Here is a 21,576-nt window from a genome sequence, read left to right as displayed (position 1 = left end):
AATAATTGCCAGAACTTCTGAAAACTGAATAATTTGATGTTTTCACAATTTATTTCAATTTAGTAAAAGGTTCCATAGCCATGAGTTATTTCTTAGACATAATTAAGAACATTTTAAACAAGAGGAGGCCTCTTTTACCCCAAGCAAGGCTGGTTTTGAGCAAAATCACCCCTCACAATGGTTGACACTCCGAATTTCAAAATTCAGCTGTGACCACAACCAACATTTACATGAAAAACATACAGAGTTTAGAGTCTCATTTACACTGAGAATTCTTTACAATAATGTGGTAAGGGACATTTTTAGCTACTTAATATCCCTTTACAAACCAAAAGTGGTGTAAAGAGGCCTCATGGTAAATGAGACTCAAGCCAATGACTGAAAAACCACAATTTGGCAAAAATGCCTGCAGTTTCTGAGCCAAGAAATGGTGCGAAATAAAACTGATGTTTGTTTTCCCCACAGCAATTAGATTAAAAAAATATGTACAAGTTTCATACAGCAGCAAACAGTTTTCCTCACTTCTGCTTGCCCTGAGTTGCTAGAAAGGGACGGAGCTAAAGCTGAGAAGAATACTGACAGCCCCTCTAACTCCCTAGTCTGGATGGGTTTTTCCCTTCTAAAGCTCGTGTTCCTGAAGCCCAAGGAGCTAGTTCAGCTTTCCAGTAAGAGGCACTGGTAACCTTCCTTCCCCACAAAGGAATGAGTCACTTTGCAGACAACTTTGGAGTAGTGCACGAACAGAGCAAGATGCCACATTCCTGTATGCTTGGTCAGAGACAGACTTCAATGGCCCACGAGGCTCCTTCCAGTCCCATGTTTGTCCCATATAGGAAAAGTAAATTCCTAGGCATCAAAAGAGTGGGGAAAGCTGGAAAATTAAAATCCAAAGGCTTAAAGCCAAAAGCCAAACATGGAAAACCAGAAATACAGTCTCTCCTTTTTTTTTACAAGTGAAATCTCAGTTCTCTGGCTACTGACCCACAGCTGGTCCAGCACACAACTGTCCATCTGACCTCCTCCAGGAGGCCCTAACCAAGGCCACTGCATGATTTATAACCCAGTTTGTTTTCAGAACTTTGCTGGGGACTTAAAAAGAGCCACATCTTCACAGGGGCTCTGCGCGCCGGACAGGATTTGGCAGCACGAGCACAGTAGTATCAGCTGCTGAACTCCTGGAAGAAAGTCCTGGGTGAGGACACGAGGCATTGCTGTAACCAAGCTTGTGATGCCGAGATTGGAGCAGATTTTTATCAGCAGCAGCCACAGAGAAACGGGAACTCACAGCTAGAGGCTGTGGCTGCTGGAGCCATAAGTAGCACTCTGTGGGCAGAGTTTGAAAGAGGAGAGGCCGAAGTTGCCCATGCAAGCTGCTGTAATCCACTTTAATATTATCAATAACAGACTCCAGGCCTTCGCCTTCCTCCCTCACTTCAGTGCTGTTTCTTGCCTCTTGCTAACAGCAATCTTCCCCACTTTGCTGAGCAACGGGTAGCAAAAAAAAAAAAAAAGACTTGTTATGCTTTCCTTTCCAGCAGCCAAGAGGCTGGGGGAAGGGGAAGAAGGAGGTCAGTTTGACTTTGAACACATCAGGTGTGCTGCGGAGCCCGTCACAGCCGTGCAAGGCAGAACAGAAAACAGTGCCCTGCACTTCTGAAAGTTGGCTGTGCCTGTTTTGCTGGGAGACTCCAACCAGAGGTGACAGGACTCAGTTATGAAAGGGGAATTTAGGTCAACAATCAAAGCTGCAGTCAGGGGGCCCAAGAACAGGGAGCTAAAGGTTGGGGCTGTTTTTTTTCTTTAGCATGCTTTAATCGTTTAGTATCAAAGCACAGAGGAACGCTTGAAAGAGCAAATATTCTACAGGAACCTATAGAAAGCTTTTATCTGTCCAGAGGAAAATAATTAAAACCGACAGATTTGGGTTAAGTATCCCCATGTTCCATGCAATTGGATAAGTCAGTGAAGATCCACTGGAGCAGTTCTTGAGTTCTGCACTGGATATTTCATGGTATGATGTTGAACCCAATATAGAGGGGAGAAATAATCTCTCCTTTCCTTTGCCATGCTTCCTGCAACCCCCACTTCCTTCTACAATAGTTAAATAATTCAAAGTCCAGAGTACTTAAGGCAACATCTCTGTCTATACCATTTCCAACACAGCTAAGAGTCCTCCTGAGGTCACCCCCTGAGACGAGGAGTGGCTCAAGCAAACCACCTGAGACTTGCTCAGGTGGCAATGTACTACTTAAGCGAGCAAAAAGGGGATGTTTGCTGCTGCTGCTATCAATCTAGCTGAATTCACACCAGATAGTATCGTTTACAAGCTATGCGATAGGATTCAGATCTGAGACAGAAGGATGGAGTTCTTTTTGTTTTGCCGTGAAAGACAAGATCTTCACGTAGAAATGCGGAGTTTAATACAGCTATGCTTTGTAACGTTGAGAATTTGGCCTAAGGCTCTTTAAAATATCAAAATCTTTATATCCTTGCCATTTAGCATTAAATTAAGCATATATTCTGTACTGTTTCTCAAATTCCCAGTCACTCATATGCTCAATGAGATACCTTGAAGCCTGAAAACAGGGAGACAACAAGGGATAAAACAGCAAAACATGAATTTGTAGAGGCTGGTTAGTTATGAACATTACATAAATCCTTCCCTTCTGATAACAAAATCATGTAGGCTGCAACAGAGCAGCCGCTGGCATGGACAATCATATTAGTGACACTTCACTGACCTATTGTGAGAATATACCCGCTAAGAGTATATAAGAGCTTACTGCAAACAGATCTGGTAGGCTGGGGTTAGTGAGAAATTATTAGATTGTGAGGATTTTGAGGTGTAAGTGAACACACAACACTGCATAACCAGATGGCACAGAGAAGCGAGCTTCAGTCCTTGCCGTATTGTAACAGGGTCGTTCTTGGACCGGGTATTGCTCTTGCAAGGGCTCCTTCGTATACAGTATCAGTGTAAACAAGTATTAGTGGGAAGGTTGGCTTCTTATCTAGATCTTTTTAAGCATTTCACAATAAAGCTGCAGAACCAGTGGAGACTGGTACTTGGTTAACAAACTGTGGCTGTTTATGATCTAATAACTAGGTTTAGGCGGGCTTTTAGATGGATAGCAAAAAGCACATCCTTTACAAGGGTCAAACTGCAGTCCCTGCTATAAAGTCTGGGACCATGGGAACATTCCAGAGAACAAGGGTAAGGATTTTATAATATCTATGAAACAATTTATTTCTCCTGCCTTGTTCTCTGAAACAACTGAATATATTTGGTTGAAGCTTGGAAAACCAGTATGTGTCCATGTTTTTAGGGATGATGATAACACATGCAGATATAGGGACAGTATTAAGATAGTACAGGCAGGCTTCATTTGGATATTACTTCAAGTCATAAACTCTGCAGCCATCAGCATGTTCCTTCAGAGAATCACCAGTGTGTGCCATAAACATGGGAGGCTTTGCATCAGGCTTGATTTGGACAAGAATTCAGGGTGGTGGCTGCCAGTTGTACACACTCTAGTGTGGCTCCCTGACAACAAAGCAGAGTTTAGTGTTTATGAAGACCCAGATGTCCTTCAAATACAGGGAATGGAAAGCCCTCCATAAGTTTGTTGATTTGGCCCAAAAGGGCCTTAACACACCTCTCAACTGCCAAGCTTATCTATGCTAACTGATCAGCAGAACCAGGTTACGAATTAACCATCCTATTGTAGCCGAGGCAGTGCATTCACCTTTAGAGAAATCCAGCATTAACATCATTCTCACTTCAAAAGCAGATCTTGCCAAACACAGAGATACGGATCGAGACACATGCGTGAAAATCCATCTTTCACTGACACGTGCACAACACACAAAACTGGAACAACACATGAACATACAAAAAAGGACATAAATACAACAGCACACCGGCAGAAGGGTCACCCTGCACACACAGATGGATGTACCCAGCAACATGCTTGGTAGAACAAATGTCACCTCTGCTTCCACGTCATCTCCTCCTCCCTGAGCTATTAGCCAAATACTGATTAGTTATCAAAGCTCTACAGAGAAATCTACTCTTGTGCATGCTAACACAGAGTGACTTTCCTCCCTTTTGTAAGAGTTAATGCTTGAGAGCAAACACAGAGGGTATCTTCTATGGAAGGAACAGACACGTAAGTCCCATAACTTCCGGGCAATCTAAATGATAAAGTGGTATTTCTGGGCTCCTTTTAGAAAACAGCACAGAGAATTGATCATAAACTGGGTCAAGACAGGTCAGCATACCTCAGAGCAGATCAGATGGCCAGATCATCCCAGGAGGAAACGCTCTTCTGGAAGGATTATTAGGGGCACATCTGTGCCATCAGATGACCGTACACAATACCCATCAGCTCACTAGGAGTTCAATATGGCATTTCCTTTCAAAATGTGCTTTGTGCCTGACAAGCACTGCAAGTCAATCAGCTGTAGCAGCAGCCAAGCCTGTAGTCGTGCTGGAAAAATGCCCAACATGCTGCCCTACGGAACCCCCTCGATGGCCAGAAAGACAGAGCGGTGAGAAGTGGAGGTCTAGTATGAGACTGCTTGTGATGCTCATCAAAATACACAGCCAGGATTGAAGGGGGGACAACAACACGGCTTGTTTTGCCTTTTAGAATTCCCTTGTCTCTGACCTTTACAGCAGCACTGGAACCAGCTGAGCAGTTACTGCTCCCAGCTGCAGAGAGAAGAGCTTTTACACCATTGCACAATGCACGTGTGTTTGTGGGGGGGAGGTTAGGGCTAGAGAACAAAGAAGGAAATCTAGTGGCACCTAAATCAAACATTATGATCAATGAGGGAGTGGGAAGAGGACCTAGGGAGCGGGGACAACCTTACAACCTTTCCAGGATCAGACAGATGGCCAACATCCACATTATTACAAAACCAAAACAAAAACAAAAAATTCCATGAATGCAAACTAAGGCACCCTGGGAGGACACTGTAAAAATCACATCATGATAGCTTAGACTTGTCTTTTTAATTGAGGGGCATTTCCACATGAAACAGTTCTAGTTATTTAATTGGATTTTGAGAACATTCTTGGGCAGATATTTTGTGAGTGCAAAACTGAGTAGTTCCAGCACCTTTACACTGATTTATACCATGCAAGGTCTTTGCTTCTGTGAGAATTAAATATCTTATTGTAAAAATATCTTAGATCTTATCCAGACTCAAATATCTTACTGCATCTGGCTTTCCCATATGACTGCATCTATCCTGTACTAATGGAAACAACTGAGGAATTTACCAACCTTAAAAGCAACCTTAAAAGTCTCCGATGCGGTGTGCAGAGCAGCATGCCACAGCAGCAGGCAGAACAGAGCTGATTGTGCCTGTTCTCTGCTGTCGCTTTTGAAAGGGAGCCGGGCCTTCTCTAATCATGACTATTTCATGCCTCAAATTCCCCGCTCCATACTTGCATGCAAGTTCCAAACCCATACACAAACCACAGAGATATTTCTGCTTTCTAGGAAACATCCTGCTGCAAAAACCTGCTGCTCTAACATGATATAACTATTAGAGTATGCATTCCAGATAGGCTGTAGTCACCACATACTAACCTAAGTATATAATTTTAGAGCTCTATTTTTCTGCTCAGTTTGAATCCAATTTCATTTGTTTTGCTATGATTTTCCTTCTGGAAATACCTGAGCCTGTATTTCTGCTCTACAAATACCAGTGATCACTTGATCTGTGAGCACAAATAAATAGACATCTAAAAGAAAATCCTCAGACAGACACTCACAATGTCTTAGAAGTGTACGGAAACAAATTCACACCTATTAAACTGAAGGCTGTAGCTGAAAATTCAGCCTTTAGTTCTTAAAGGACAAGATGGGACAACGATGGGCAAACCTCCAAAAGGTCATAATTCTACTTTGCTTTCCATAAGCATTGCCAAAGTCAAATGCTTCTCAAAAGTAATTGACCTTCTCAAGTCTGCAGAACTGGGAGAAAAATGTAAAAGAAACAAGCTACCTTGGAAGATTTTTGGCAATTCTTGTGTTTAGCTGAGCAGCAGGAAGTATCGTATGTCCAGCCTTTCATATGTTATTTCAGCCCTTCCACTTCTGGTTAAATTTGGAACCAAAGAAATGAAGACTAGCAAAGTAGTATGTACACATACTGCTTTCTCTGTGCATAGGCCTATATATACTTGTGCACATGGGTTTGAGGGAGTAAACTTGGGCATTTTGAGCACTTGGCTTAAATCTGAATTTTGAGGAATGGTCTCCAGCTGGGGGTGGGTCAAATGAACTGAAATCCTGTCTCAGAACACTCATTACCTTCAACAGGTCTTTGGTCTATATTTTTTGTTTGCAACTCAGCCAAAGTCACAGGAATAGGTAATTTCAGCGTATAGCCTGCATACCCTTCTGGACTGCTGTTCTACCCTGAGACTGTGAGACAGACCACCCAGCAAGAAGGTGACAAGCAAAAGTCACCCCAGGCTTAGTTCGTTTTACTCACTTCTTTGTTTTTAAGGGACGTCTGCTGTGTTAGCTTCACACTTCTGACAGTGTCAATGCTCCAGCTTCCAGAGGGAAACCATGATTTTGCTCCCCAAAGTTTGTATTTTACAGCTAAATTCTTGGCTTCATTGAAGTCAACTACCTTCAATGAGAAAAGATTTTAGTCCTGTTTTTCAGCTAGTTTTCAGACTAGCACACTGGACTGTTTTGAAGGAGAAAAGTCAAGGCATTGCTCGGCACACTGTTCTGGTTAAAGGTGACAAAATCTAACTAAGATTAACATCATATGAAACCGATCCTGACAATTCAACTAGAGTGATCCCGAGGAAACCCTACAAAGAGCTGGAAATATGGTGATTAGAATATCCTCCCAGTGTCAAGGAGAATCCATAGAAATACTGGAAAAACAGAAGATTTGAAATTAGCATCCTAGTGCTACCTGTGTGTTACAGTGGGATTCAATTATTTTTGCAGTTATAGCTGAAAACCCCAGAATGATCTGACATTAGAAGAACTCGAGACACTCACATGGGTGACAACTGAATTGACTTCTCTTTAAAGACCTTGCAATTTGGAAAAACACTGAATTTCACTGTGAAATTTCTGGTGCCAGGTATCCCATTGTTCTAACCAGAAAGTTTTTTTCAGTGATTGACTACTCTCAAGGCTAAAATACCATATTTTCTCACTGTTCTGAAGTTGCTTAGTCTCCATGTGCATCCACTGGATTTACTGATATCCTCCATTATTAGATTTCCAATCTCCAATTATCAGATTAATATTCCCCAAACATATATTTAAAGATCATGATGATCAAGTGACCTCTTAATCTTCTTGAGGCAAATACTTTAAGACTTGTTACAAATCATATAATTATCGTCATGGCTCATTTTTTTCCCTCCAAACCCTCTGTCACACAACATCCTTCTGAAACTGTAGACACCAGAACCAGGAAAAGTACTTCAGGAGCAGCTACTCCAGTGTCAGGACAAGGATAACACGACCTCCCCAGTCCTGTTCAATGCTTCCTTGTTTACATAGCCAATGATGACTCTAAACCTTTGGCCACAGCAACACATTGGCAGCTCACATTTACACGCTTTATCTATTCCAACAGGCAGTTACTCCTACACATGCAGATCCAGGTGAAAGACCCTTCCCCCACCACCCATCTATTATGTATGACTTGCCGCCTGTCTTTCTATATGTATGACTTCACATTTGGCTTTATTCTAATGCATGCTGTTTGCATGTTCTCAATTTTTGAAAACACCCAAATGAGAGTCCTGTTTTGGTCATTGTTTACCACTCCCTGAACTCTGCAACATCTGCAAATTTTATCAGGACTGATTTTGTGTTTTCTTGCAGGTTGTTGACAGAAAATATTAACTAGTAAAAAGCCAAGACTAAATTGTGCTGAATAGGAGGGAATGTGGCCAGAGTCACACTGTTCAGACAACAGCTCTGTTTTTCAGTAGGGGAAAATAAATACCTGTGATACTCATGAATACGAGCTTACACAAGTCAAGAGAAAAAAGATGGGACAAATAGATAAGTAGGAGATTGGCAAGATATGCCTCTGTCGTTTTGTCTCTTTGGCATTCCACAATTTCAGTCTTCTCTTCATAGCAGTGAAGCACTGCAGGGACCTAGCACAACCCTGGGCAATGGGACTTCTGGGATGAGCATTCCTTCTTTTTGGTACAATGGAGTGGCATTTACAATTTACAGCATCATACATGATCGAAGTACTGCTCTGATGATATTACCTCATCCTTACAAAAAGCATCTATCTGACAGCTGCTGAGAACCATTATCCCACCTTCACAGATGAGGACAGAGCTGGAGACACCTCAGAGCAGTTGTAAAGTAACAACTAAAACCCCAGAACAACCTGTGCACCTCCAACCACTACGCCACAAAATAAGCAGCCTGAACTGGCAGAAGAGGGAGCTGGCTTCTCTCACACAGCGGTTTCATCACTGCTGAAACAAACACCCTTTCTTTCTCCAAAGCTTCTAATTTATCACTGAAGGAAATCTCTGCTCTCTTCCCAAAACCACCAGCCAAAAAGAAACCTCTACCCTTTGCAACTGCCTCTGTTTTCCTTCCTGCCAACTAGTCTCCGTCTCTCCTTTCCTTACAGAACATCTTGTTGCAATGCCCTTCTATAATAATTTTCATGTAAAAACCAGTGCCTCATCAAGCTTGCCCTGTCACCAGTGTTTGACAAGTGTCAGAGAAACCCCATAAAAGCCAAGCTGCGAGTTTGTTAGTGCAAAGGACACCATGTGTTGAACACATTGACAGTTCTCAATAAATAACATCCCTGCAGAACAGCTGGTTGGATTGCTTGGGTTTGGAAGAATGTTGGCCACATTGCCTACTTACGTGCATCATCCTCAATGATGCACAGAAGATCCTGTGCATGGGGAGCGGAAATACATCACTTCCAGAAGATACCAAAGTATTTTTTTTAAAAAAAAAGTATCAGAACACAAGTTTAGATCCTGACTCAAGGTTTATAGTCAATTTCAGATGTACAGATGTGCAATAGTGTTGTTTTCTTGATGTAGGTGTAAGAGACGTTCCTTCTGAGGGAAGGGAGAGGCAGGAGATGGTAGGATGGTAGGAAGAGCTATCCTAATCTTGTTTCCTTCTTCCCTCTCTCTTATGAAATAGATAGCTCCCATTTCATTTAGTGCTTTCTTGTTTGCCAAAACACTTTGGCCTTCACAGTGTAAGACAAAACACATGGCTGGGGCAGAAAGGCCATTGCTTCTCTACCTCTGCCATCAGTGCTTGAAGCAGAGGGAAAAGTCTAGTCCAGTGCTCAGCCTCCAAACGCTGCCAGGTGCCTTCCTCCATGAGTATGAGTGCTCCTGGCCCACCTTTGATGCCAAACTCCAACCCTTTAGAAAGCTTTGGAGAAGGAACATAGACCTCTGGCAGTACCATATTGCCTCTGTGTGATTCAGCTGCTGTTGCTTCCCTCTCTGACCTGTTCCATGGAGCCTGCAGGTGTTTGGATACAGCCATTTCCCAGTAAAACTGGTGCTATGCTGACGTTTAAAACAAAAAAAAAAATAAATAATAAACCCCTAGTATTACAGCGTATAGCTGAAGACCACCCCTGTTTGAGCATTGCCTCTGGTGAGACATAGAATGTAAACAGTCTGTTTGATTAAGCCATCTCTAGCAAGGGGACTTCGGGGAATTCTGGTCTTTCCCAGCACAAAGAGCAGAAGATACTCTGCTCTTCATTAATTCAGAGCTCTTCAAAGGGCAAGAATGATTCGCTCAACTTTCCTCCTAGGAGAAACTGTTATCCTGGAATTCTTGGAGGATGCTCACCAATATAAATCAGGTCCATTTCCACCACCACCCTGCCCCAATTCTTTATTTAATCTCTTCACAGGCAAAGTGATTGTGCAACCACTGATAAACTCTGTTGATGCTGCAATACAAAATGTTCACTTCTGATTGTCTTCCCTCCCATTGGGGTGGGAGGTGGAGAGACCACACTGGAATAGTCTTATAGATAAGACAAAATATTTGTACAATAAGAGAAACTGCTTTTTCAACAAAAAGCAACAGATAAGGCTATTTTAAACCATCACAGTTTAAGGTATGGAGGTTCTGCCAGCAGCAGACACCTTTGGTAACACATCTAAAACTTCAAGGCTCTTACATCTAAAAGTGGGACTACAGCTTTCATATCTATTATGTCTGTAAAAACACCCTTATTCCTCCCAAGACACTGCTTATGGAAATGGGGGAGCCTGGACAGTGACATGAGCACTGCGTTAATACTACACCTCTGCACAAGTGAGGAACCACAGTCCTGACCAGTGCTGCTTCCCTCATTCCCAGAACTTTACTTTATCTGGTGATTCTCCCACACATTTTGAGTAGGCAGAAAGGCTTTTTAGAGGATCCCAGTTTCTCCTGGAAGGAAACAAACACATAATTCCCTCACCTCCTGTCTAAGGCCACCAAGATGTAGTACTAAAGGCACAACCCAGGGGCAGTCACAAGAAAATGGATTTCTTCTTGGGTTCCCCCTGTGCTGCAAGGGGTTTGGGGGACCTCTGGAGCAAGTTAAAGCATTTTGCATTTTCCAGCTGACAGCACATGGAGATCTGTCCCTTGCTCCAAGCTCATGGTGACTATGTCATGGTGTAGTCCTGTGTTATCTACTTACTTGAGTCTGGCTCACTCCTACCTCCTTAAGCTGGTAGTTCTGTGAGAGAGATGTGCAACACCAGATATATCAGCCTTCTGCTCAGACTACAGTAGGACAATTATCCTTTGGGCTGTTTTAGTCCTTTTACAGCCTTTGCGCAACTCAAGAGCAAGAGTTTTGCCAGGAGCCAGAATCTAGATTTCAGTGTTTAAAAAAACATAAATAGACAAAATCAGTGGATATATTAAGAAGAAATTCTACAAGTTCATTGATGCTAGCCTCCCTGCTTGGGTTCCCAAATACTGTCCATGCTGATTTTATAATTTTACTCCCTCTTTTTTCATATTTTCCATGACGGAGGGAAGAGAAAGACACATAGTTAGACAGGCAAACATCTCATCAAAGAAACTCCTACAAGCAGATGCAGAGTAGGAAACATCCAGCAACCCTGCTGGCTCCAGCCCACAGCATGGACCTGAGCGTATCGTTGATTTTCATTAAGTAACATTTCTTCCTGTGAACTTCCTCTGAGGGTGTTTGTTTATAAACAGAGGAGGGGATATTATTGCTGGAGATGGGACCGTATGGGAGGAGGTGAAGGAGTTTAGGGCCACAAGACTGGAGAGTAGAGTTCAGAAGTGTTTGTTGCTGGAAACACAAACACTGTAAAACTGGTGTATCGCCTAATTTCACAGTCCACAGGGATTACGATAGGTATATGCAGAAAATGCTCCAAAAAGTATAAACAACCCCACACTGTACAAATGTTTCCCACTGCATCACCATAACCATTACACACCCAAATTAAACTATCAACAGCGGTGACGGTGGTTGGAGGTTGTTCTCCATGACATTCACTTCTCAGCTTGTTCATTTTCCCCATTGCATGCGCTGTCTCTGCCCCAGATTCTACACGTTCATCGGTCTGGAGCAGTCCCCCTGATTTCCTCTCCAACGGAGTTACTCTAGGTTTACATTGGTGTGTTCAACAGCAGAATCTGGCTTGTACTTCTCACCCTTCCCTCTGCCAAGTACATGTTTCAAAATCATGTGCGTAATGCATTTAGTTAACATTTGCTTTTTCTCCCAGTACTCCTTTTCTCCCTGAACATCTCCATTCATGAGCTACAGCACAGGAGGCTTCCAATTCTTGTCTAGTTTATGCTGAAAATAATTCCTATTAAATTATCACTGGTGAAAGGTGCTGTTTTGACCTCAGAGAGGCTGCTCTGTTTATCCACAAGACAGATGCAATGTAAGACAGTAGTAATGCAAGCTCAGCACCTCAGACTTTACAGGCACAGATGCTACTGAATTCAGAACAAAACCGCATGGACTGCATGATGTACAGCCTCCCTGTTGACACTCCCGAGAGAAACACTGGTTGTTTAGCCATGAGGGTGTGCACTAGATTATGATCCCTCCCCAAAACAGTCTGTGGCACTAACACACTGTGTGCAAAGCCCCTTCAGCAACTTCTCACCTGGTCCATGTTTAACTAGGGGATAAACAGGTTGCTCTCACCCTTAATTAATAACCCAAGATATCCAGAGACAGATTTGCAGCATTTCCTAGGAAGATAAAACAGTTGCAACTTACACATTTCACAAGCTGTTTCAGCAAGTCAATATATTAATCAATGTGTAGAAGTATCAAAAATATCAAAGCATTCCAATTTAGAGTACTCTGAACTAAGGGTCTCGGTGATATTTGCTTTTCTCTCCCATTATGGGCTGCATAAACTGTTCCATTTGAGAAATACAGTAATTCATGCTGATTCAAACATCACCAGCATGTCTGTTCAGACATAGCAATTCCAGAAAATCTGATTTTCTGCCATCTCCAAAGACCTCATGTCACAAACACCAACCGCCTTCCTCACCCACTCCCCGTGTTGCCAGTGGTTTCAACAATGCAGTACCAGGTAAAAGAATTTTGTCACCACCATCAGCTCAGCACAGCAAACAAAGAACCCTCAGCAGCTACAAGGATCATCCTGCAGGAATTAGGGTGTGTTGGTTTCACATGGAGAACAACCTAGACTAAGGAATAACTGTCATTGCCCCTTAAAAAAAAAAAAAAAAAAAGTTTGAGAAAAGGCCAAGACTGCTGGGTTCTGTTTCTAGCTCTGTCACCACCACCCTACCACATCTTGGACAAATCAGAGCATCCCTCCTTTCCTCAGTTTCCCTGATCGTAAGGGTAATGTTCTGTCATGCTTAAGAAACTCATCACCACCATCAGCAGAATGCTTTGAGGCAGCTATTGGGACCACAAAATCAGTCTTACTGCAATGGTAAAGGAAACTAACAGTACTAGAATACATCAGTACAGGAGAAAAAACCCTACATTCAAAACTCAGTAACACTCGTAACATTGAAGGCCTTTCCTTTCCTTTTTTTTCCCTGTCTTAAATAAAACAAACAAAATAACGGTGATAAGATCTGTTTCCTCAATCCAATGGATGATTTGTGTGAATATGCTTCCAACAAAGAGCAGAGACTAGACGAGAAAGAAAATGAAGGAGGAAAGGAGCCTGCAGCTGATGCTCGGTGTCAGGAACAGGGCTGCTCTTCTCCCAATTCCATGACAACAGAGGACTCCTGGGAATCAGATGAGCGAGGGGAAGATGGGTCAGAAGAGAGAAATCCATATGGGAAAGTGATTTAAAGCAAATAAAGAGGCAATAAATTAGATAAGGAAAAGGAGGAAAAACACAACAAGGGGAGAAAGGAGAAGACATAAAGGAGCCCCAAGTATCACTCGAAGGGAAGACTCAAGGAAAGCCTACCAGACCCCAGGAGCTGATCAGCAAAGAACAGAGTGTTTTCTTCTCTAACACAGCAGTTCTTTTGCTTTCATGAGCTGGTATCATGTGTCTCAGATGCTGCTTCACCAGGCCAATCCCAGATGCTTCTCAGTTTCACTTCACCCTCACTCCCTCTTTTGTGAGAACAACTGCTCGCTCCTTGTCTGTGTACTGCTAGGATGGATATTAAACAGAACAATATCAATAATTCCCGGAAAATGTGCATGAGCATATGCTTGACTAAGCACACAAACACATGGCCTGCTTACCCTCTGTTCCCACAGCTCTTCCAACACGAGCTGGCTGAAGCGACCAACCTGGTGCCCACCCTTGGGCTGCAAGGAAGGGATGCCACCCTCCTGCAGCAGAAGAAGATGAAAACTACAGAGTGTGTAGGGTCACCCACGGCATGCGTGTGCTAGGGAGGAGGAAACCAGCAACTGTGCAGAGCAGGAAGAAGGGAAAGACAGGGGAATCAAGGACACCAGATAATAGAGAAAGAACTGAGACTATGATGGTGATAAGAGAGGGTGGAGAGATTGGATGGGAAAGTTACACACTTACATCACCCAGCAAAACAGAAAACTGGACAGTGTGTTTTGAATAAGTGCTCTTTTTAACACTGGGGGAAAAAAAGAAAAACAAAACAAAACAAAACAAAACAAAAAAAAAAAAAAAAAAAAAAAAAAAAGAGAAAGGTTGAAAGAGATGGAGGCCAGAATGGGATTTGGAGTATACCAAAAACAACTAAAATAAACATGTCCCCTTCCCTTGGCCAATTTCTCTGACGTAAGGCCTTCATTTTGTTTTGTTGGGTTTTGTTGGGTTTTTTTTCCCCCCTCTTGTATCCAAAGCAAGAAGGGGCAGCAAAAAAAAGTACTATGGAAGGGTCCAGGCTGTAGAGGTGGGATGCAGAAGACTTTCTGAAATCAGACCCTAAGCCAGGGTCAGCCAAAATCAATGGTATTTTTCCTATGATCCTGAACATGTTTAGGATCAAATCCATGATGCTTGTGTAAATCTAACTTTATGAATCCAGCCCCATTCTCACCAAGGGATAATCTGACTTGTATTTGTATTTATTCAGTTTTAACTGTGATATATACTGCACCCTCATCTGATGCCGGCAGCCTTATGGATATTGAACAATCCCCAACTAAGCAAATTGTTCTGATCACCATGAACAAGGACAGCAGAAAGCAAAATTCTGGAACAAGATATTTACTCTTGTTCTCCTTTTAACTCACCTTTTGGAGTTCTGCTCTGCTTACATTCAGAGTAAGAGTACTTTAACTTCATGGATGGCTTTGGAGAGAGTAAACTTTATAACAGGCACTAACATCTAATCAAAGCAGTTTACAAGATCTGCCACTTGTGTCAGAACATGTGGGGAAATAAACAAGCTGCTCTTCCTTGATCATTGGAGTTTAAATGCTCTATTGATCTGCGGAAAAAAATCAAAGGTGCTTTGGAAATTGTGTGCATATGTGCATGCTTCTCACACCAGAGAAAAATGGAGAGAAATGTAGGGACAAGCAAAAATCAGAAGAACAATCAAGCATTTCTTCTCCGCAGAAACCTGAAATAAAACTAAGAATCATATTCAGGTGTCAGCTACCCCAAGGTAGGGAAATGCCCACAAGACAGTGTAAGCCTAAGGTCAGAAGAAAGGTACACTGTCATTTCTAAAAGTCTCATTTTGGGGAAAATAAACAAACAAAAAGGAAAGCACAGTCAATTGTTCTGTGTCCAGAACAGTGCATGAAGCAAACACCCAGAACTTAGGAAACAGAAAAGCCCAACTTATCTTGCATATTTAAAATAGAAAGAATAACATAAACTGATCCTTTAAGGTCTATATTAAATTAAAAATTTGGTAGCACTGAGAGAGGAGCTTAAATGAAGAAAGAGATGATATTAGACTAACTGTTATAGCTGAGAGAAAAATGCGGAGAGTTTTGATCAACCAAGGCTTTTCTGATGCCTTTTCAGGATAACCTGGAATACAAGATTTGAAGAAGTAAAAATGTAATAAAGTGAACATGTTCATTCTTACTATGATGGGATGTAGGAACTGCCACACAGACCAAGACCAGAGAAGGGTGGGATATGTTTGATAAAATATTTTTCTCAGGAAAAAGGGAAATTAATCAAAACAGACTATCTGTGGGAAAGGATCAGTTCTGGCAAATATTCTAACTTCAAATTTCAATAGAAGTTTCATAACTCTCAAAACACCTGATTCTTTTTTAACTTTCTGAAAATAAGAAAGCTCATATCTTTTACCAGCAAATGTTTTTCTTTCTCATACTTAACAGTTTTCTAAAAAAATGCTTTGGATCTCAGGTACTTAAGATGTTGTCAATCTGTCCTTCTCTTTTCCTGTCTTACATTATAGCGGTGACTCTTGGTCTTAGCTAAAGATCTTTGGTTTATAGTAGAGCACTGGGAAATTTTCTGTGGCCTGTGCTATATCAGAACCTACAGAGTGGATATCCTCTGAATGTTTGGACTAATTATCTGCTGTTATATCCCTGACACTGCAATGGACTGAATTTGGCAACCCAGGTGGTCCTTTCTCTGCTCCTGCTCCTATAATTTCTATCAGAGAAAAGAAAAGAAGAGATGAAAAAACAACGGCTAAAATTGGAAGCAAAACTATTATATAGGAACATTTCATCTGACCCCAGTTTATTTTTGTTTTTTTCAATATATCTTTTTGAAAAAAAGACACTATATTTTGGATCTTTTTTTCTAGCTCAGGCCAGCATGAGCAATGAAAATCCAAGGTGAAAGCGCTTGGTTAATCCCATGGTCTTGACAGCACCTAAAACCCATCGATCCTGCAGTATTTTTGTGTTAAAGCTGCTCAAGCAGGTGTCATGACTGCACCTTTCTTGTGCCAGACCTGAGGAGCTTGGCACCTATGTCCTGACAGAGCCAGACCTGGACTCCGAAGAAGGCATTTCTCCACCAAAAATCCCTGCCCCAGCAGCTGGATGCCCCTGCAGCGCTCCAAGGGTCCAGCCCCTGGCACGTACCTGCCACCCTTGGGCTCTTTGCTGTTCAATGCACCCGGCCAAAGATCTCTCTTCTCCTTGGCAAAGGCTGATGAACATGTGAAGCTCGTGGAGCAGCATCAGCAGATTCCTGGGCCCGCTTTGGAAGTGGAGACCTGGCCTGATCTTCATGAGAAAGGTGAGTGGCAGCTACCTTCGTGGGAGGGTCTGAGTTAGGGTCCCTGGGGAGCCAGCGTCCCCCCTCCCAGCTGCTTCAGTGCTCAGTGAGACCTCTGGGATTTGGGATTTAAGCGCATCTCTCACTATGTCACATGTAGCTAGGGTGATGGTGGGCACCTGCACCTCCATTTGGTGTGGCTGTGTCCTTGGTGTCCCCTCAGCCGTCTCCAGTGCTCCCCTGGCTCTGCATGGGAGGGTGACATGGAGACCCAGAGAGCAGCTTCAACCTGACGCAATAACATTCAGGCATCTGAATCACCAATCAGGTCTGTCTTTCTGCGATGGCTCAGGGTGTGAAGGCTTTCCAAGGGCTTCTTTTCACCCCACCACTGAGACCTGCCCGCCACTGCTCTGCTCTGTGCTTCTCTAGACGTCTCCATGAACCCCTGAGGAGAGCTCCGCTCCCCCTCTCTCTCCAAACACCATCCCCTCAGCTTGCTCTGTGCCTCATGTGAGTTATTCTAACTGAAACAGGCTGGCTTGAAATAAATCAGGCCGAAATGGAGCTCGGAGAGCTGGGGCAAGCCTGGGACACATCTCCGTGCCTACAGGAGACAGCCATGCATCATTTTGGAATCTAAATTTACAACCTTCACACACAGAGAGTCAAATTTCCCTCTCCCTTTTATTACCATTTTATTAATTAGAGCAGCCTACATGTAAGTGCTTAAAGGAAAAGAAAAAAACGTAAACATCAAACAGAAAACTTTCTTCTGATTTTGCTGTCCTGACTCTATAGTGTGTAGCTGGTCAATGAAACAAGAGTCATTAAATTTGCACATCTTACGGGAGAAAAAAAAATATTTTTCTTTTCCAGTTTCTGACTCTTCCTTATCCAGATCCATAGTCACAAAGTGGCTAATCGTTTGAACCCATCTACAGGGAAGCCAAAACCACACAGTACATCCTACCTGTAGGCTTCAGCAGTGGTGTATTGGAGGCTTCTCACCCTGAAGGAGCATCTGGGCAGGTGTTCAAGCTCCTGTCATTGTGGTCCAGCTGTTATTCCACTCTGCCCTTCATGCCCATCACCCTGGGACCTGGCACATGCCAGTGCTAATTAAATGACAGAACTACAAGCTTTATATTTGACTTACTTTATAGTCCTTCATTCTAATACTTCATTACAGAACAAAACAAGAAAATTAGTGAAATGAAAAGACAACAGGCTGTTGAAGATGAGAGAATATGTCATTATCTATCTACATATCACTTTAATGCTAATGAAACTCAGAGTAAACTCTCTATTGAAAACATCCTCAAGTTCCCAACACATCAGCTATAAGGATCAGCTCCAGGGACAGGACCTACCTCACCGATTCTACCTGAAGTGCATTAAATCAATATCAGGCTCCAAAAGTTCAGAAGGGAACCAAATTAACCCCCAAAAGTAAACATATATTCTTAAACCCTGTGAAGGGAACAGACTTATGCAGTGTCAATTACATATCTTTATAATTGCCCAATTATTGGGTCCCAACACAGATGTTTCTCAGTCTCTCACATGCAAGAGCTGTGGCTTTAAGTGAGCTTCACTCTGCTGATTTTGGCATTTCTTTCCCTTTGGATTCTACTGCAGTTTTATGTTCATCAAGGACTGAAGCTGGGAAAACACAGGCACTCCCTTACATATGAAGCTTTATTAAGTTGGGATCATGCTCTCTGTTGGCAGGCAGAGGAATAGAGAGACAGAGGAGAATGAAACTGAGAAGGGGGAAGAAAAAAAAACCCCCACCAAAACAAAACACAAATAACTTTCACTCTTCAGAGCAGGCACGCCTTCTTACTCCGGCTCCCACTGCCAATCATTCATCCCGCTCCTCTCAGCTCCCAGCCAGCAAAGAGTCAACATCACATTCCCATGAAAGCATGAGCTATCCCATTGCTGAGCCATATACCAGAAAACACACTGACAGGGACTCAGGAGGATCCTGTTTCTTAGGATGGAGTTGCATTTCCACAGGAGGACTGAAATATCTTTGATTACAACAGAAGCAAGGTCAACTGTGCTTTGAAGCCTCTGATTTTGCATGGCATGTGTATTACCTAACTTGAGTACAGTCTGGACCTTAACTCCTTCCTTCACAACTAGATGTGCATTCAAAGGCTGTACAGGGGAAAGTGCGCAAACTTGCATGATTAATACCATGTGCACATGTGTGTGTTTATAAGAGGGATGTACTGTGCTGTGTGGTAGGTATGCACATCCAAGGAGTGTTTGTCCAAGAACTATGTGGCCCAGGGAGGGAGGCAAGTACGCAGGAGCTGCTAGCTGCCTCCGCTGGAGAGCTGCACCGCAGGAGCCGCACAAAGGAAGCACAGCCCAGCTCCGAAAAGGCTTCCGAGCTTTTGCGTAACACAGATCAATGGGTCAGACTTCTAGTTTCCCAACAGCCTTCCCTGACAAATGCCAGAACAGATATCAGCGAAGTCAAACAGGGCAGCAATAACATCACTGCCAGCCAGCGTGAAAATTGGCAGAGCCTGGCACCAAGGACTGCCTATCATCAGAGACAGGGCATGGCCCGGCACAATGACGAACCCACTTAACAACACTGTAAAATTAGCCATTTATGAAAACAAATTGAATACTGCAGCAGAGGGTGACGTAAGGAGAGTTGGCTCCAGACAGAAACTCCTGCAGCCTGGATTAGCAGAAGAGCTCCGTTATAGCAGGGCTCAGGCACAGAAGCTGATAACAACTTGGGTCCCACATAAGATTTTTATCAAAAACAACAGGCTTCCCCTATAGGCACACATAAGGCTGCTGTATGACTTGTAGTGACTACTTATATGCCAGGAAGGAGGGATGGAAGGGGAGCAGTCAACACAGTCAGAGGGTAGGGTGTAGAAAGTAGAAGAAGATAGAAGGAGGACCCCCAAACAAGAGGTGTCTTCCAGTCAGTTCTGCCCTCTCCTTCAGATCTGTGCAATCACACAGTTTCCCACTTTGCAACTGAGGTAGAAGTTGGGGAGAAACTTACTTCTGGCACTGTCAGCAAATTTCACCCAGTCCCTGCCCCCTCCCCCCCCCCCCCACCCCCCCTCCAAACACCCAAAAGGGCTCTTGGTTTCAGTGGGGTCCTACAGAGGCAACTTCAACAGCAGAACCAGGCTCCTGAGTCTGTCACATCCCAAAACAGTGAAAATGAGAAAGCCAAGAGTTTTGGCAGCCAGAACCCTTGATTTCCTCATTGAGGGAAGCATAATCTCTCCCTAAGCTCGCTGCAGGTCTGGGAGGCTGTGGTGTGTGGAGGATACTCCAAGTGAGTTCCTCTTGGACCTCTTCCAGGTGTTTACACACAGAGCCAAACCTGGCTTCTCTTCAAGAGTGCATGCGAGGGGGGTAGGGGGAGCTTAAAAATAAAATAAAAATCACAAAGTCCTCCTGAGCTGAGCTGCAAGCTCTATGGTGTAAAACTGGGGCATTTCTTTTCGTTTTTCACAGTGGAATGTTATTTCCATGCATAAAATGGGTCAAGTGTTTTATACAGGCAACAACTCAACCTCCCCCATCCAATTAAAGTATTTTACTACAAATGATCTTTGTGTTTTTGTCTAGGTTCCCTATTGTATGAATTAGAGATACTTGCACCAAAGGCGGACATGGGGGCTTAGGTGTTGGATTAAACACATTAGAAAACACACTGATTAGATCTGTGTAAACCCAAATGCCGCTTTTCCTAACTTGAAAGGGAAACACTTTGTGCCCCGGGGTTTCAGTGAAGACTGGGAACCAGGAGAGCGGAGCATGAGAAAGTCAGAGGAAATAACGCAAGTAATAATCCACTTCACCTATGAAATTACTCATCTGCCTGCCCTCCCGAGGGCAGAAGGGACCAGCCCATGCCCAGCACCTCCTGCCCACCCTGGCATCAGGCACACACCGCATCCCCCTCCTCGCAAACGAGCAGAGCAACTGGGATTGGGGGAAGTTAAGGAAAAGCACTGCTGAGTTCATCTCAGTTTTTCTTTTCCTTAGGACAAAGCAACTTTCTGGCGAGCCCAGAGTGGTGCAGGTCAGGGCTAGGGCAGCAATGGAGCCCAGCGTCGCAGGGAGGGTGGCAGGGCAGGGGCAAGCTGGGCTGGCACTGGGCAGCCACGGTGCCACCGGCACCAGCACCCGCTGCCTCCTGGTAGGAAGGGACTCCAGTTAAAGGGAAAGGGGGAATCCTCCCTGTCTCTTTAAGGCATCTCCTAGGACATGGAAACTTTGTACTTTCAGGGAATCTCCTTGCCAAAAGAACTGTAAAACATGTCCTCCTCCCCTCCCCCCCCCCCCCCCCCCCCCCCCCCCCCCCCCCCAGCACACACACACACACACACACACCCTTGTCTTTCTGGCTTGTTTTCTGTTTTTTTTTAAAGGACATTTCCATTTTCTATGACTTCCTTCAGAGCAAAGATGGATGTGGCGACATTTATAAGGGTTTGTAACCCTCTGAAAAGTATCCGATTTCACGACAACTTCACTGCACTTTATCACTAAGGGGGGAGGAGGGTGGGAGGTGGTGGGAGGGAGGGGAAGAGGGAGCGAACGCAGGGGGAAAGAACCCAAATTCACGATGGGCTCATAAAATTTAAATAAGAAAAGTGCAATATTCCTCATTATTGTTCAGCTCAGACAGCTTAGACTGGTAGCTGCTTTGAGTACTAAATGATTTTATAGGGCTATTTGACCTTACAATCATTTGTGTTACACTTGCCATTTCTAAGTGGAGACAAAAATACTCAACACATCCTCTAGCTGCAGTGCTAGTCCCAGCCCTAGCTGAGTGTCGAGGGGTTGGGAACTTTATAAACTCATTTGATTCATTTGAGGTTTCACAA

At 43.5% G+C, this 21,576-nt stretch overlaps 1 protein-coding gene across 2 annotated transcripts in view; it reads right to left on the bottom strand.

The window, feature by feature from the left end:
* Window positions 1-21,576, bottom strand: part of PAPPA (pappalysin 1) — a 420,169-nt gene that overhangs the window by 161,737 nt on the left and 236,856 nt on the right. The gene's annotated exons all lie outside the window — the stretch shown is intronic.

The sequence above is a fragment of the Falco punctatus genome (genome assembly GCF_963210335.1).
Source record: "Falco punctatus genome assembly, chromosome: 9".
NCBI classification, from domain to species: Eukaryota; Metazoa; Chordata; class Aves; order Falconiformes; family Falconidae; genus Falco; species Falco punctatus.
This window is presented reverse-complemented; position numbering and strand designations above follow the sequence as displayed.